The sequence below is a fragment of the Centruroides sculpturatus genome, unplaced genomic scaffold (genome assembly GCF_000671375.1).
Source record: "Centruroides sculpturatus isolate CEXI.00-Female unplaced genomic scaffold, Cexi_2.0 scaffold417, whole genome shotgun sequence".
NCBI lineage: Eukaryota > Metazoa > Arthropoda > Arachnida > Scorpiones > Buthidae > Centruroides > Centruroides sculpturatus.
In genome coordinates this window covers 477786-491051 of record NW_019384686.1, presented here as the reverse complement: position 1 = coordinate 491051, position 13266 = coordinate 477786, and positions in this window count along the sequence as shown.

Below are 13266 nucleotides of genomic sequence, written 5' to 3'. Positions count from 1 at the left end.
TGCATTATTTCAATTATTTGGCTAATCCGAATAGGGCTCGGTCCCAATTAGTTCGGACTAGCAAGGCTCTACTGTACTTATAAATACAAATTCAACAATATAGTGAGTCAAGAATAGGGCTACTAAACTATGAGCACCTGATACAGGTTATTATTTTGGAATCTTCCAAATATACATGAAGGAGGAATCCCTTATCAATTTAATATTTTGTCTCTGGTTATAATCCAATCTTCCTTTTTTTTTTTTTAAATTTATGTTTATTATTTGTTATTTTATCTTGTAAGGCAGTGTTTCCCAACTTTTTTGTGATATGCCCCCTAAGCCTTTTTAAAATTATGTCCCCCTAACATATACAGGGCTATAAGGTTAATTTAAACTCTGGATGAGTCCATTTTTGAATTGCCTCCTTAACAATCCAATTGGCCCTCATGTGGGGCGTGGGCCTCACATTGGGAAACAGTGTTGTAAGGTGTGAAAATGTATGTTGGCTTCAAGCTTTTTAGGCAAACTACTAATTAATATGGGTGTTTTTCTTTACAAGTTTTTAAGTGTATTGCCTATTCATGCAAACAGTTTTACCCATTTATAAATGCCGCCAAGATCTACATTACGATAATTATTTGATAAATTACTGACTTTATTAAAAGGCAAGGATGGAGAGTCAGGAGATGAATTTTTTAATGGGAGTTTAGTCAATTTAAGAAAATACTGAGTTGGGAGTCATGTATTTTTCCTCCAACTTCCCATCCCTGTTAAAAAGTGCACAGAGCAATTTGTGGAATTTCCTTGTTGATGTAATTTCTATAGGCTAAAAACAAAGTTTTATATCAGATTATTTCATTTCAGCATATTCTGATGTATATCAATGCAGGATTTTTGTCTGCTTTTCATCTGTTTGGTAAAATAAAATTTCCCAATCCTGTTTTTTTAATCTCAAAGGTTCATGTTCATTTACAATTTCCCCTGCCACACAGATATTTATAGCCCTAAGCACAAAAACTGGGGGATTTACAATTATCCTTCACAGTATTTATTTACATTTCCCTACCTTATAGGATAAATGTAAATTTTTTAACATTCTTTTTTTATTATCTTTACTAATACAGTCTGGTAGAGATAATTGTAGATATATATGTGATTAGTATTAGTATAGTAACAAAACCACTAAAAAGGAAATAACCAGCTGTGCTTTCTTAAGTTGAAAAAAATTGTAAATATTGGGAAATTAATATCAACATTTATAATTACCATTTCATTTCTGTAAAAATATAGAAATGAAAATATAAATTAATAATTATTTATATTAATTAATGATATAAATAATTTGTTTAATGTGTCTTGAACTGATCATAATACTATATACGATATGCAAAAAATGACATTAAATTTGTGCGTTATATTTTTTTTAAATGTTCATGACCTAATTTTATTTAATTATTTTATTTTCTGTGTATTATAACCAACAATGACTTACACCCCATGAAAATTTATTGCACAAAGATGAACCAACCCTTGAATAACCCACCCATCATAATCCCCATGTCTATGGAAGCAGCTGTTGCTCCTTAAGTATAAGTTTGTGATTGCAATTTAAATTTAGTGTATATATATATATATATATAACATGCCCTACGGTATAGCCCACATCTGTTTTAAATTGCTTGTTGAACACAATAATCAGTAGATTATGTGCACAAAAATATAGTAGAAGTTAATTAAATTCTTGTGTTCTGATGATTTAATTATATTGATATTTTTAAATAAATGAATTGCTAAAATCAAAAATAGTTGTAAATAATTAGATGCATCAAAGTTTTTATTTGAACTTTATAAAATTCTATAAATCAAATTTTGAAAATAAAATCTGATAAACTTAGAGTTAAATTAATGTTATAATTAAAAAGTTTCATACAATTACTTTTTCATTTACATATACAGTAGACTACATAATTATAATTGAAATATTGAAGACAACAGATTTGCTACAATGCATAAATCAATGAAATCAAGTTTTTTTATTAGCATATCATTTTGTGTTTCAAAATTAGCAAAACTTTCAAATTATAATTTTCTGAAACCAGATTGTATCAATATATGTGAATTTTGTCATTTTAGTAAAATAAGAATTATTGTTAGCGATCAACTTAAAAATGTAAAATGCAGAATTCTATGTTAGAATAAACTCTATTATACACATTATATATTTCTATTATTATAACTATATACAGTATGTATAACAGGGATGGCCAACACGTAGACTGTGGTCGACCGGTTGACCGCAAAAGCTTTGAAAGTAGCCTGCGAAGCTAAAGTTGAACAATTTGCTTTCACTTAAATTAATGTTTAAAAATCTTACAATAATAGAATGTCTGTGTACCCATACTGTTTGTATTTATCCCAATGAACAATGCAAATGAATGTTAATGCATGCACATATAAAAATCCTAAAATTGTTTGCCCATATTTATAGTGGCCCGCAGACTATATTTTACCAAAAAAAGTAGCCCCTAAGGGATAAAAGTTTGGCCACACCTGATGTATAAGGTAATGAATTAAAAATTTCTGATAAATTTTAAATTTAATTAAAAAAAATAAGTGTAAGGAAAAACACAAAAGTATTAGTCGTTTATGGCATTTATTATAATAATTTGTTTACTTGTCTATAAATGTAATTTTTATGAACTGATAGAAATGTTGTTTTATTAACTTACAGTTATGTGCAATAGTTATGATATATAATGTACTGGACATTATTTAATTCAAATTAAATGTTTACTTTTGTGGCAATTCAAGTTTAGTAAATTATATCACATCAAAATTCAGTATAGTTAGACTTAAAATTTTAATTTTTTATATACAGTATTAAATGAATTTGATAAACTGGAATTTGAAATGTTAAGATTATCACTAACATCACGCTGCTTTATTGAAATTTGGCAATTGCTTTAAATGTGAAAAATTATAATATTAGTAGAAATTATTTTACTATTAATAGTAATATTATTTAGGAACAATCTTATCCTGAAAAAATTTCCCATAATTATTCATAAGAAGTTAATAAATTATTTTGAATTTTTGTTAATTAAATCATTTAGATACTATATTTTATTGGATATATTTTAACAAATAAAAGTTAAATTGATTTTAAAGCAACTTTAGTGAAAATGGGAACCATCAAATAAGTTAACATAATTATCTACTAATAATTTCTATCAGTATATTAAAGGTGATTTTGAAAAATGAAAGTAAAAGTTCATATTTTCAACTTTTTAACATTTTGATTAAAAAAATAAAACTCTTCTTTTATTTCTGATGAATATTATATATCTTAATTTTCATGATTTTGCAGTGTGCTTCCAGACATAAACTGTAGTTGATTGGAATATTTGGCATGTTACCAAAAATCCAACCGCAGATCCTATTTAGATCTGAAATATTGTTTATTGTCTGTATTCTTTCTTTTATTAAACATGTGATTTATTTACTAAGGTTTACATTTTTAATTTTTTTAAGAGAGCTAATTGCATTATAATTACTTAATTTCTTTCTTTCCATTTAAAATTGTACTTAATTTATTTTAAAACATTTTTATACATTAGTGTAGAACATAATTTATTAGTTGTATAATATTCTGATATAGGATGATTAACTGTAAAGGATAAGAATACCAATTTTTGACCAAATTCATCAAAGTGATTCAATTTAAGTAGACAAATTTATTTTTCTTTAAATAATACTATAATACAACATATTATTTGTAAAACAAATGATATTTCAAAATGTAAATGTGCATTTCAAATATTGGATATTTAAGTTATTTTTCGTAAGTTATTTGTCTATGTAATAGACTAGATATGCTTAACAGCAAAAAATAATTTTTTTCTGGATAAGATCATGTGATTGTTCCTATAAAATGCTGTACAGAAGACAAAAATTAAAATCCAAAAAACAAGAGAAAAGTATCCAAAATATATCTTTGTGGTACTTTGAGATATAAAAACAATTTGCATACTAATAACGAGTAAAATCATCATTAAGACCGACCCTAATCGAGATACACACAACTTCCATTATCTCCCCCACCCCTCGACCTTTAACCTCCAAAATTTAATAGCATCGATCCCCCTAATACACAAACCTGCAAAATTTAGAAATTTTCGACAGGAAGCATAGGAGTTATTAAGCTTCAAACAGTGTGAAAAAATCATGCCTCTCCCCACAGACATACACACTAATATCCATGCATGCAGAAATTATCCCGAATTTTTTGTTTTGCATTTCTCGACGTTTCAAGGTGTCCTAAGTCCAAAAATGTAAAAAATTTTTGGGGTTACTTTTTGATCGATTGCCATACTTTCCCTTGTTNTTGGTTTTTCATTATTATAATAAAATAATAACTAATCGAGAAAATAATTTAATTTCATAGATGTTTCTTGACTATTTTAAAAATTGTACTAATTTAACATTGAATTTAATGTCAGAAATACTCTTTAACAAAGCAACATCCTTCCAATATGAAATACAGTATATCCTTTGAAAGTTTACATTGAAATTAAGAATTGATACAGCTATTATAGTTTATAATAGATGTAGCATTTCATTTATATATATTCAGTGTCAAATTTTGATCTGATAGTGGATTTTCAGAACTAAATCTTTTCCAATAAAGTCCTCTTTTGCATTTTCTAGGAAATATATTTCCATGTTTTATTGAATTTAGTGCTTTTATATGCCATTGAAGACTACTATGCATATAGACTATTTAATTTTAGTTATCCAATATTTATTAAAAAAAATCTAAAAAAATTAACTAAACTTGTAACATGAATTCTGAAGTGTAATTGATGGGATATATAAAAAGTTTAAAATACTATCTAAACAGAAAATTTTGATAGTATAAACAATAAATTATTTAATGAAAAATTTACTTTGTTCTCATTTTTTACAACACTGGAGATGTTATAACACTGATGTTAATTTACTAAGAATAAGCACTATTAATAGACAACTCTTAACGTTTTTGACATGTAGTATGCAAAATGTCTGTCAGGAAAGTATTTTAGAACATACAAAATACATGCCTATTTAGAACAATTTCAATTCTTGTGTGCTAAGTGAAAATTAATACAACAACCAATTAGTATTTTATTTTAAGTAAAAATAACAAATATACATAAGCTAACTAAAAATGAAGTGTGAAAAATCTATTAGTAGTGTAAATTTCTGACAAACTGGCCTTCCTATACTTGTCACTTAGCAGGTTTAGCCTGTATAATTGCAGTTAAGATAATAAAGTCATGCATGATTGACTAACTAATAATTTGGTAGATAAAGGGTGGTCTGATTAATGGGAATTATTTTTCCTTATCATGGATTTCAAAATTAAAATTTGTTTTGCACCGAGTTATTCTTAAACAATGTGACCGACAGATCTAATATGGAGTAAATCCATCTTATAAAATTATTTTGTAAGTTCTGTATGAGTATGACCTTTATTAAATGAATAGGATTTTGATGTTCCAGTACAGTATTTTTATTTGTCTTCATGTTGCACCTATGTCAGAAGGATGGAAGCTAGGTACTTAGTGTATTTAGGGAATGATGTACTTAAGCTTGGAGAAGGAGCAATCGAATATCACTAAGAAAATTACAATTAACCAGCGCTTGTTTTATCTTCCTGTTTATTAGTAATAATGCATGATTTTATTAACTACAATCATTCAGGCTAACACTAGGGCTGCTAGATGTCCTTTATTTTAGCTTAAACTGTCCTTGCCCTTTATTGAAACAAGAAAGGACATAATTTGCCGTTTATTTTTTCGATGCCTCTGCTACTTTTCTGACTGTTAAATATAACATAGGGAAAGTATTGCGATCGTTCAAAAATTCCCCCTTAAGATTTTTACATTTTTGGACTCGAGACCGAGAAACATCCGGAAATGCAAAAATTGGAGTTTCGTATGTAGGATATTGATGTGTGTGGGGAAAACATGATTTTATTCACCCAATTTGAAGCTTGATAACTCCTGTGCTTTTTGTCGAAAATTTCTGAAATTTTGCAGGGAGGTTTGTGTATTAGGGAAATTGATACTATAAAATTTTGGCGGTTAAAAGTCGAGGGGTGGGGAAAATAGAGGGAGGTCATATGTCGAGTGGGTTCGATCTTACGTTATTAGCATTTACTATATATATATATATATATCGAAAATATTATTATTATTTTTTCTTTAAGTGAGAGTATTTCCATTAAATAAAAGTACAGTACTTGCACATCTTTCAAGGTCGATTATATATCGAAATTATTAACTTATAAAGAACTATTTAGGAATAATTACAAATATGACTTNATGGGTACTAACTGTATAAAAAGCAGTTAATGACATAGTTGATTATACAGCAGTGGCCAAAAGTAGAGCTACCCTTGACATATGTTTTAAAAATGCAACCTCTATTTTGTTCACCACCTACTACATAATTAATATTGTGATAGTTGAAAAGAGCACAAAAAAAAGAGTCAAAATACTCAATTAACTCAAACAAATTTTATTTTAAATCTGATTTACAAAAGAAAAAACAAAGTTTTTATATTTTATACTGTGACAAAAGAAGAGCTACCAAAGGAAGTATGCAGATTTGTCCAGTATTTTTAGGACAAAATATCAGTATTTTGTGGCATAACAGAGCTTCTGATCACTGCATTGCATCTATATTCCATTGAATCAACTAAGTTGTCAAGCAGTGATTTGGGAGTTTCATACATGCTTTTTGAATGGTATACCATAATTCATCCGGATTCAAATATGTATGCTGGTGTATACGGCACTCAACTTCACCCCAAAGATTCTCTATGGCAGTGGTCCCCAACCTCCGGGCCGCGGACCGGTACCGGTCCGTGGATCAAATGGTACCGTGGATCAAATGGGCCGCCCAAGGAACATTAAATTACTGGTATTTCCATTTTATTTACTATGGTGTATTTCTCTCGGGTTTGTGCGACTTTTAATGGACGACGGAACAACGGAATAAACTGGACATAAGAAACACACTTCGAGTGTCATTGTCTCCTATTACTTCCAGATGAAACCGTCTTGTTGCAAAGAAACAAGCTCAGGGTTCTCATTGATTTAACGTTCATTTTTGGTGTAACTATATTTTATTTTGAAGGCATGTTTAAATAGAATTAAATTAAAATTATTAAATTAAATCAATCTAAAATATAAACGAATCAACGTCCCCCCTCAGTGGGCCGCGGTAAAATATCAAACGTTGACCGGTCCGCGGCGATAAAAAGGTTGGGCACCGCTGCGTTAGATGGTTAAAATTTTCACATTATTTTTACTTGCGTATTTGTTTTTATGAAAAGAAGATGCCAATCGGTTGTTGTATTAACTTTCGCTTGGTACATGAGAATTTTCACCATTCTAAAATTAAGCTCACCAACTCCGGAAGAGTTGATTCTGGGAGTTTTCCATTGCGGGAATAAAAAATTTCGGGAGATTTTGGCGTTTTTTTATTTTCAGCAATGTGAAAATGCTACTGCCTATTCTTTAAGTCAGTTTTAATACATAACTCAAAAGTCTGCCATCTTGTAGAGTAAACACGAGAAATTGCCCCAAATTAAGAATTGAAGAGTTGAAGAATTAAAAATTTTGCTAGATTTGGCGGGTTCAGTTGAGTTGGCAACCTGAACCTTGAACCAAGTTTCAAGGTTGCAATTGAGCGTTTTACGTACACACCGAACTGTTATTTTGATTTTAGAGTCGTAATTCGTATTCTAAACCAGTTTTAATTTTAATATACAACTAAAGGAGGATATAATTGTAAGTGGTATAAATTTATATTTTTGATAATTGGTTTATAAATTTAACTAGATGGCTTCGTTCTCGCTATTCCCATGGGCTTCGTGACATGTGACGTGTTTGCCCGTATTCTAATAAAGAGGGTTCGAAAAAATTCGTCGATTTCCGATGTTTCCTTTCTATTATTTTTCTTACGCGATGAAAAAAGAGTCATAATGATTATATATAAGTGTAAATTCTGTATATAACAAATATTGAAAAAGTTTTCAATTCGTTTTAGGTTAAATTTACCTTAGATAGCCAAAATGGCGGCGCTTCGGTTAGGTTAGTTTCGTTTCCGTTAGATTAGCTACATTTTTAGTTAATGAAAATAATAATTATGGTTACATTACTTGACATGATTAATTTGATATTGTTTTCTGAACATTCCAGTGCATTTATCCATTAATATAGCTTTTGTAAAGTTGTGTTAGGCTATATGCTGCTATATGATTACTATACCAAAATGGCGGCCGCCATTTTGGTATAGCATCCATTGTAATTCTGCCATTGCATTGTCATTAATGCCAATAAGAAATTTCAGCATATTTTTTTTCACATACTTTTACATAAATGGTTAAAGTTATTTTATGTTTAACTATAAATATTAATGGTGGAATTTATGATTACAGATACACCCATGTGTTAATTTTAATTTACTTGCTTGTATTTAATTATCAAAAGCCTTAATTTATAAATATAACTGAACATTAAAATTTTAATGAAGTTTCACTTTTTATAAAAAAGATTTTTGTAAATAAATGTAAACATGTTTGGACAGACAAACCTATTTGAGTTATGCATTTATTTATTTTAAATATTGTTTAAAATATATTAGTGATGTAACAAATATTCGGTTACTATTCGGTATTCGGCCTATTTTTCGCTATTCGGCCGAATACCGAATATTTAATCACTATTCGGCCGAATACCGAATACCTTAAAACAGGAGTAAGAAATAATAAAAACACAGTAAATTAATCATTTTGGTATTTAGATTTAATATTATCGGGTTAGTGTTGTTTGTTTATATTTATTTATAACTTATAACATTCACAAAATAAAAAAAAAATAATATTAGTCACATGTATTTACAATTTATAATTACAAATATCAGCACACGTACACACCTATTTGTTCGAGAATCGTCACACACATCTGAGGGTCTGACCCTGTCTATTCTTTTTAAGCGCTCGTCTTTGCTCTTTCCTTTCTATTTCCTCTATCTCTCTAGTCCACGTATGCCTATGCATACATCATAATACGCGCTCACGATACCTTCGATTCGTCACTTTTCCGTCGTTGTTTTTCCATTTTATAATTACGTGACTCATAGCCTGGTGATAACGTAGAAAAGAGACAGATAGGACGTCGGTATATGTCACAGTTATGATTTCACAGATTCGAGACAGCTTGATAGCCTGAACTGTCCCAGGCTTTCGCCCGTGCATGCTAAGTGACTTTCATTACAAGCATTTAGCTTTCCAAGGTCTATGACATCAATTGTTTGGCATTGACGCCCGCAAATTTGGCGCCAATCAGCTGCTTTGACTTGTTCGATTATGCTATCAACTCAATTTCATATTTATTTTCACATTTTCACTTTGCGGTCTTTCTCTGTTCTTTTTCCGTTATTTACATGTGTAGGTCATTTCATTGTTATTCGCATTTGATATTGTCATTTATCACATACTGCCATGACACTCTTGTCTGTCCGCTACAACTGCCAAGAATTAACGCAATTGGCGAAGCGTAGTGACAGTGGGCCAATAGAGAGCAGGATCCTTGCCATAATGCGGTTTGCGCGCCAATTTTCGTACGTGCGTTAATCAAGCCGAATATTCGGCTATTCGGCCACGCTCTTGGCCGAATATTCGGTATTTGGCCCGAGGCCGAATATACTATTCGTTACAACACTAAAATATATATTGATTTGTGCAAGTTAATTTATGTAAATATTATATTATAATTATTAAAATATTTTTTTAGTTATTAAGATATTTAATATTGTTATATTGATATTTAAAAGTAATAACCTTTGTTACTTTATTTTTAGATACAAAATGAAGACATTTTTGAAGATTACTTAATTGCAAAGAGGCCCATGCAGCCAATCCATGATAAATCAGACGGCTGTTATTTTGCAAGGCGTTAAAGGCATAANCCATTGATTCTAAGACAAATTTATAATTTTTTCGTGAAAACATTTTTTTTAATTAAAATTGAAGATGTATCTTAAATTTGAAGTAATACAATAGATAAATTTAATTATGTTATAATGTTTTAATAATTAGATTTATTTACATTTAACTGTATTTATAGCTTCAAATTCTACTATAGTAATAAAGTTGAAAATCAAACTTTTATGCATTTGAGTTAAATATAATACAGGTAACCCTTGTATAACATGGCACTTCTATAGCACGGATTCACTCTAACATGGTTTGAGAATTGGGAACATCCCCCATATAACACGATAGTTTTATAGCACAGGTTCACTCTAACACAGTTCAAAAATTGGGTAAAAGCCTCGTACAACATGAAATGTAATAAAGGGTGTGTTCTTTTATACTTCTGTGTAACTCCGCATGAGCATTCTAATTGTTTTCGTGGCTACTTTGAATGCTCTTTCAACAATAATCCGTTTAATGGTTAAATTTTACAATTGGGACCCTTCTTTTGCTTCTAAAAGCTCATTTTAGAATTATAGATTCCTCCATCACGATACTATCGATAGTGCTGGCGCTGCCATCTTTCTTTCACTGTTGTTCCTAAATGCCCACAAACAGCAGCGCACTCCTGTTGCAGAGCAACCACTATTAACGAACGCACCCAAAAACTGTTACCAGTTGATGATGCTCATGCTGAGATCATCATAGAAAATGAATAATCCTCTGGTAAAATATTTACTTAAATAATAAATAAGTATTTTACCTATGAAAAAAAATGAATAAATCCAATTGAAATAAGGATTTAACAGCATGTTTTTTAATTTTTGGGACCTAACCCCTCTTTTCACACTAGTTCTTTGTTTCGTATAACACGGCAATTTTTTGGAATGTAACTCCCATGTTATATGAGGTTACCTGTACTAAATTTATTTCAGATTACTGTTGAATTTCTGAGCTTGGGATAATGATTATTCCAAAAATTGTTCTCTACAGATATTGTAAGATGTTTTAATGAATTCTGTTGTTTTCAGAACATTCTTGGCTTTATTCTCAGAAGCTTTACAATATTCTGAAGCAAATTTAATAAAATTTTAATCCAAAAAGTGCAGAATTTAATGTAAAACAATGTCATTTCAGTATGTTTAGAACAAAGAAATGAAACTTAGGATTATGAAAAAAATTTGAGTGTTATGGGAGGGTCATCAATTAAGAAATTAAGATTTGAGAGGAGCACATAAATTTTATATCTAAATATGAAGATTGTGAGCTGTAGCTAAACCAAGGTGGGGCCTAAATAAGCAAGTGAAGGAAAAAAAAAAACAGATTTGAATGTGACAAGTGCACTTTTATAGCTTTATCCACAATAGTACAATAGTGAATTTGTACGTTCTAATTTGAGATTTCTAATATCCTGTTCAATCATTTTAATTCTAGTTATACCATTCAATTTAATAATACCAATTCTAGTTACTTTACTGTTTGTTAGTAGAAAAAGGTGCAGTAGATAGATTAGATTAGGGTATTTACATAATATAATTTGTGAGATATCTGTCTATTGTAAAAAATTATGATACAAATTAATCTCCAAGCTGATTATTTCTGTGTTTCTAAATTATTAATTAGATTTTTTTTTTCATGTTAATTTACTATCTACTACTATAATAATTGATGATTGTTTAATCATTGATTTCTGTAATAAATAATACACCTTTAATTTTCCAGTATTTGTTCTATGTTTTAAACTAGTACTTTCATTCCTTTTAAAAGATCATCTTCAGGTTACCTTTTCAAATTAATAAGTTATATAGTTGTCTGAAAGAAGATCTGGTGGAAGCTTGATTATCCAAACCTGATGGGACTAGAATGCTTTCAGATAAACAAATTTTGGATAATTCAGAGACTTGTTTATTTTTCTGTTTTGAGTATATTAAGCACTGTGCATTTAAAGTTTTATGAGTAATAAATAGTGTAATGCAATTACTGTATTTGAAGGTAAATTAATTTACTCAATATCTAACATAATGCTACATACATATTATAGTTTTGCAGTGCTACATTCAACAGATGTAGTGATTTCCAGCTACATTGAGAGTTTGCTCTTTGTTGTTGTTATACTCTGTGGTATGTACAATGTTACTTTTTTAAAAATTTTTTCGAGTAATCAAGTTTTCACTATATATGTTAAATTTGTATAATTTATACCTCATAATCTCTTTAAAATGATTTAAAATACTGTTGTAAAGTAATTTGTAAAAGTTCTTAATATTTGAAATTGTATGTAATCTACTAAACTGCCGAATGATCGCCTAAATATCGGGCTATTATATGGCTAATTAAATTAATTTCTAATCATTTAATTAGCCATATAATATCTCGATATTTAGGCGATTGTTCAGCAGTTTAGTAGATATACTATTCGGGCTTTGAATGTTGTTATTTGTATGTAATCCCTAGAGTGGCAACATGGTGAGAAAAAGCAGTATAAAGGTGTGTCACGTCTCCCCTTTTTGTTCTTGCATATGTCCACCGGCATCTTTTCTATACATGTAAATTAACACATTTTGTATGGATATTAAATTATGTTGTATGTGTGTATACAAAAAGTGCAAGTTATTTCTTCTCCTCGATACTAGTTTGAAATATAGAAAAAGTGCTAGAAAATTAAAATTGTGTTACTTACTGTAAATATACCAGTTTTATTAGATTGTTGATAATTGCTGTAAGTAATTTAACAAAAATTCAGAAGTTCTTGATTTTTTATTTGCTTAATAATAATAATAAGTTTGTTTGTATTATGTCTATATTCACATAAACACAATCTTTCTATTGATGTGACAGTTGAAATTTTATGAATTTTAATAAAATAAGATACTAAATTTATTTTAGATTATTGAATTTTTGAATTTGCAAAAGTGATTATTCCAAAACTAATATAATCCATTAAAACATCTTTTAATATCTTTAGTAAATCACGATTAAAGTAAATATTTCATTTGTTTAAATTTTGTTTTTGTTTTTCAGATTTCAATATTATGATTAGTCTAATAGTTTTAAATTATTACATTTAAATTGCAATAAATTAGTTAACTATGTCAAAGTGTGACTAAAGACAAAGTATCTTTCAATAAAAATGCACTTAAGTATTATATTAACGTATTATTCTCCATGACAACCTTATATAATCTTTTATACTTATATAGATGCTGTCTTATAAGTTACAATTATCATATATATATATATATGGGTATTTAAAATAA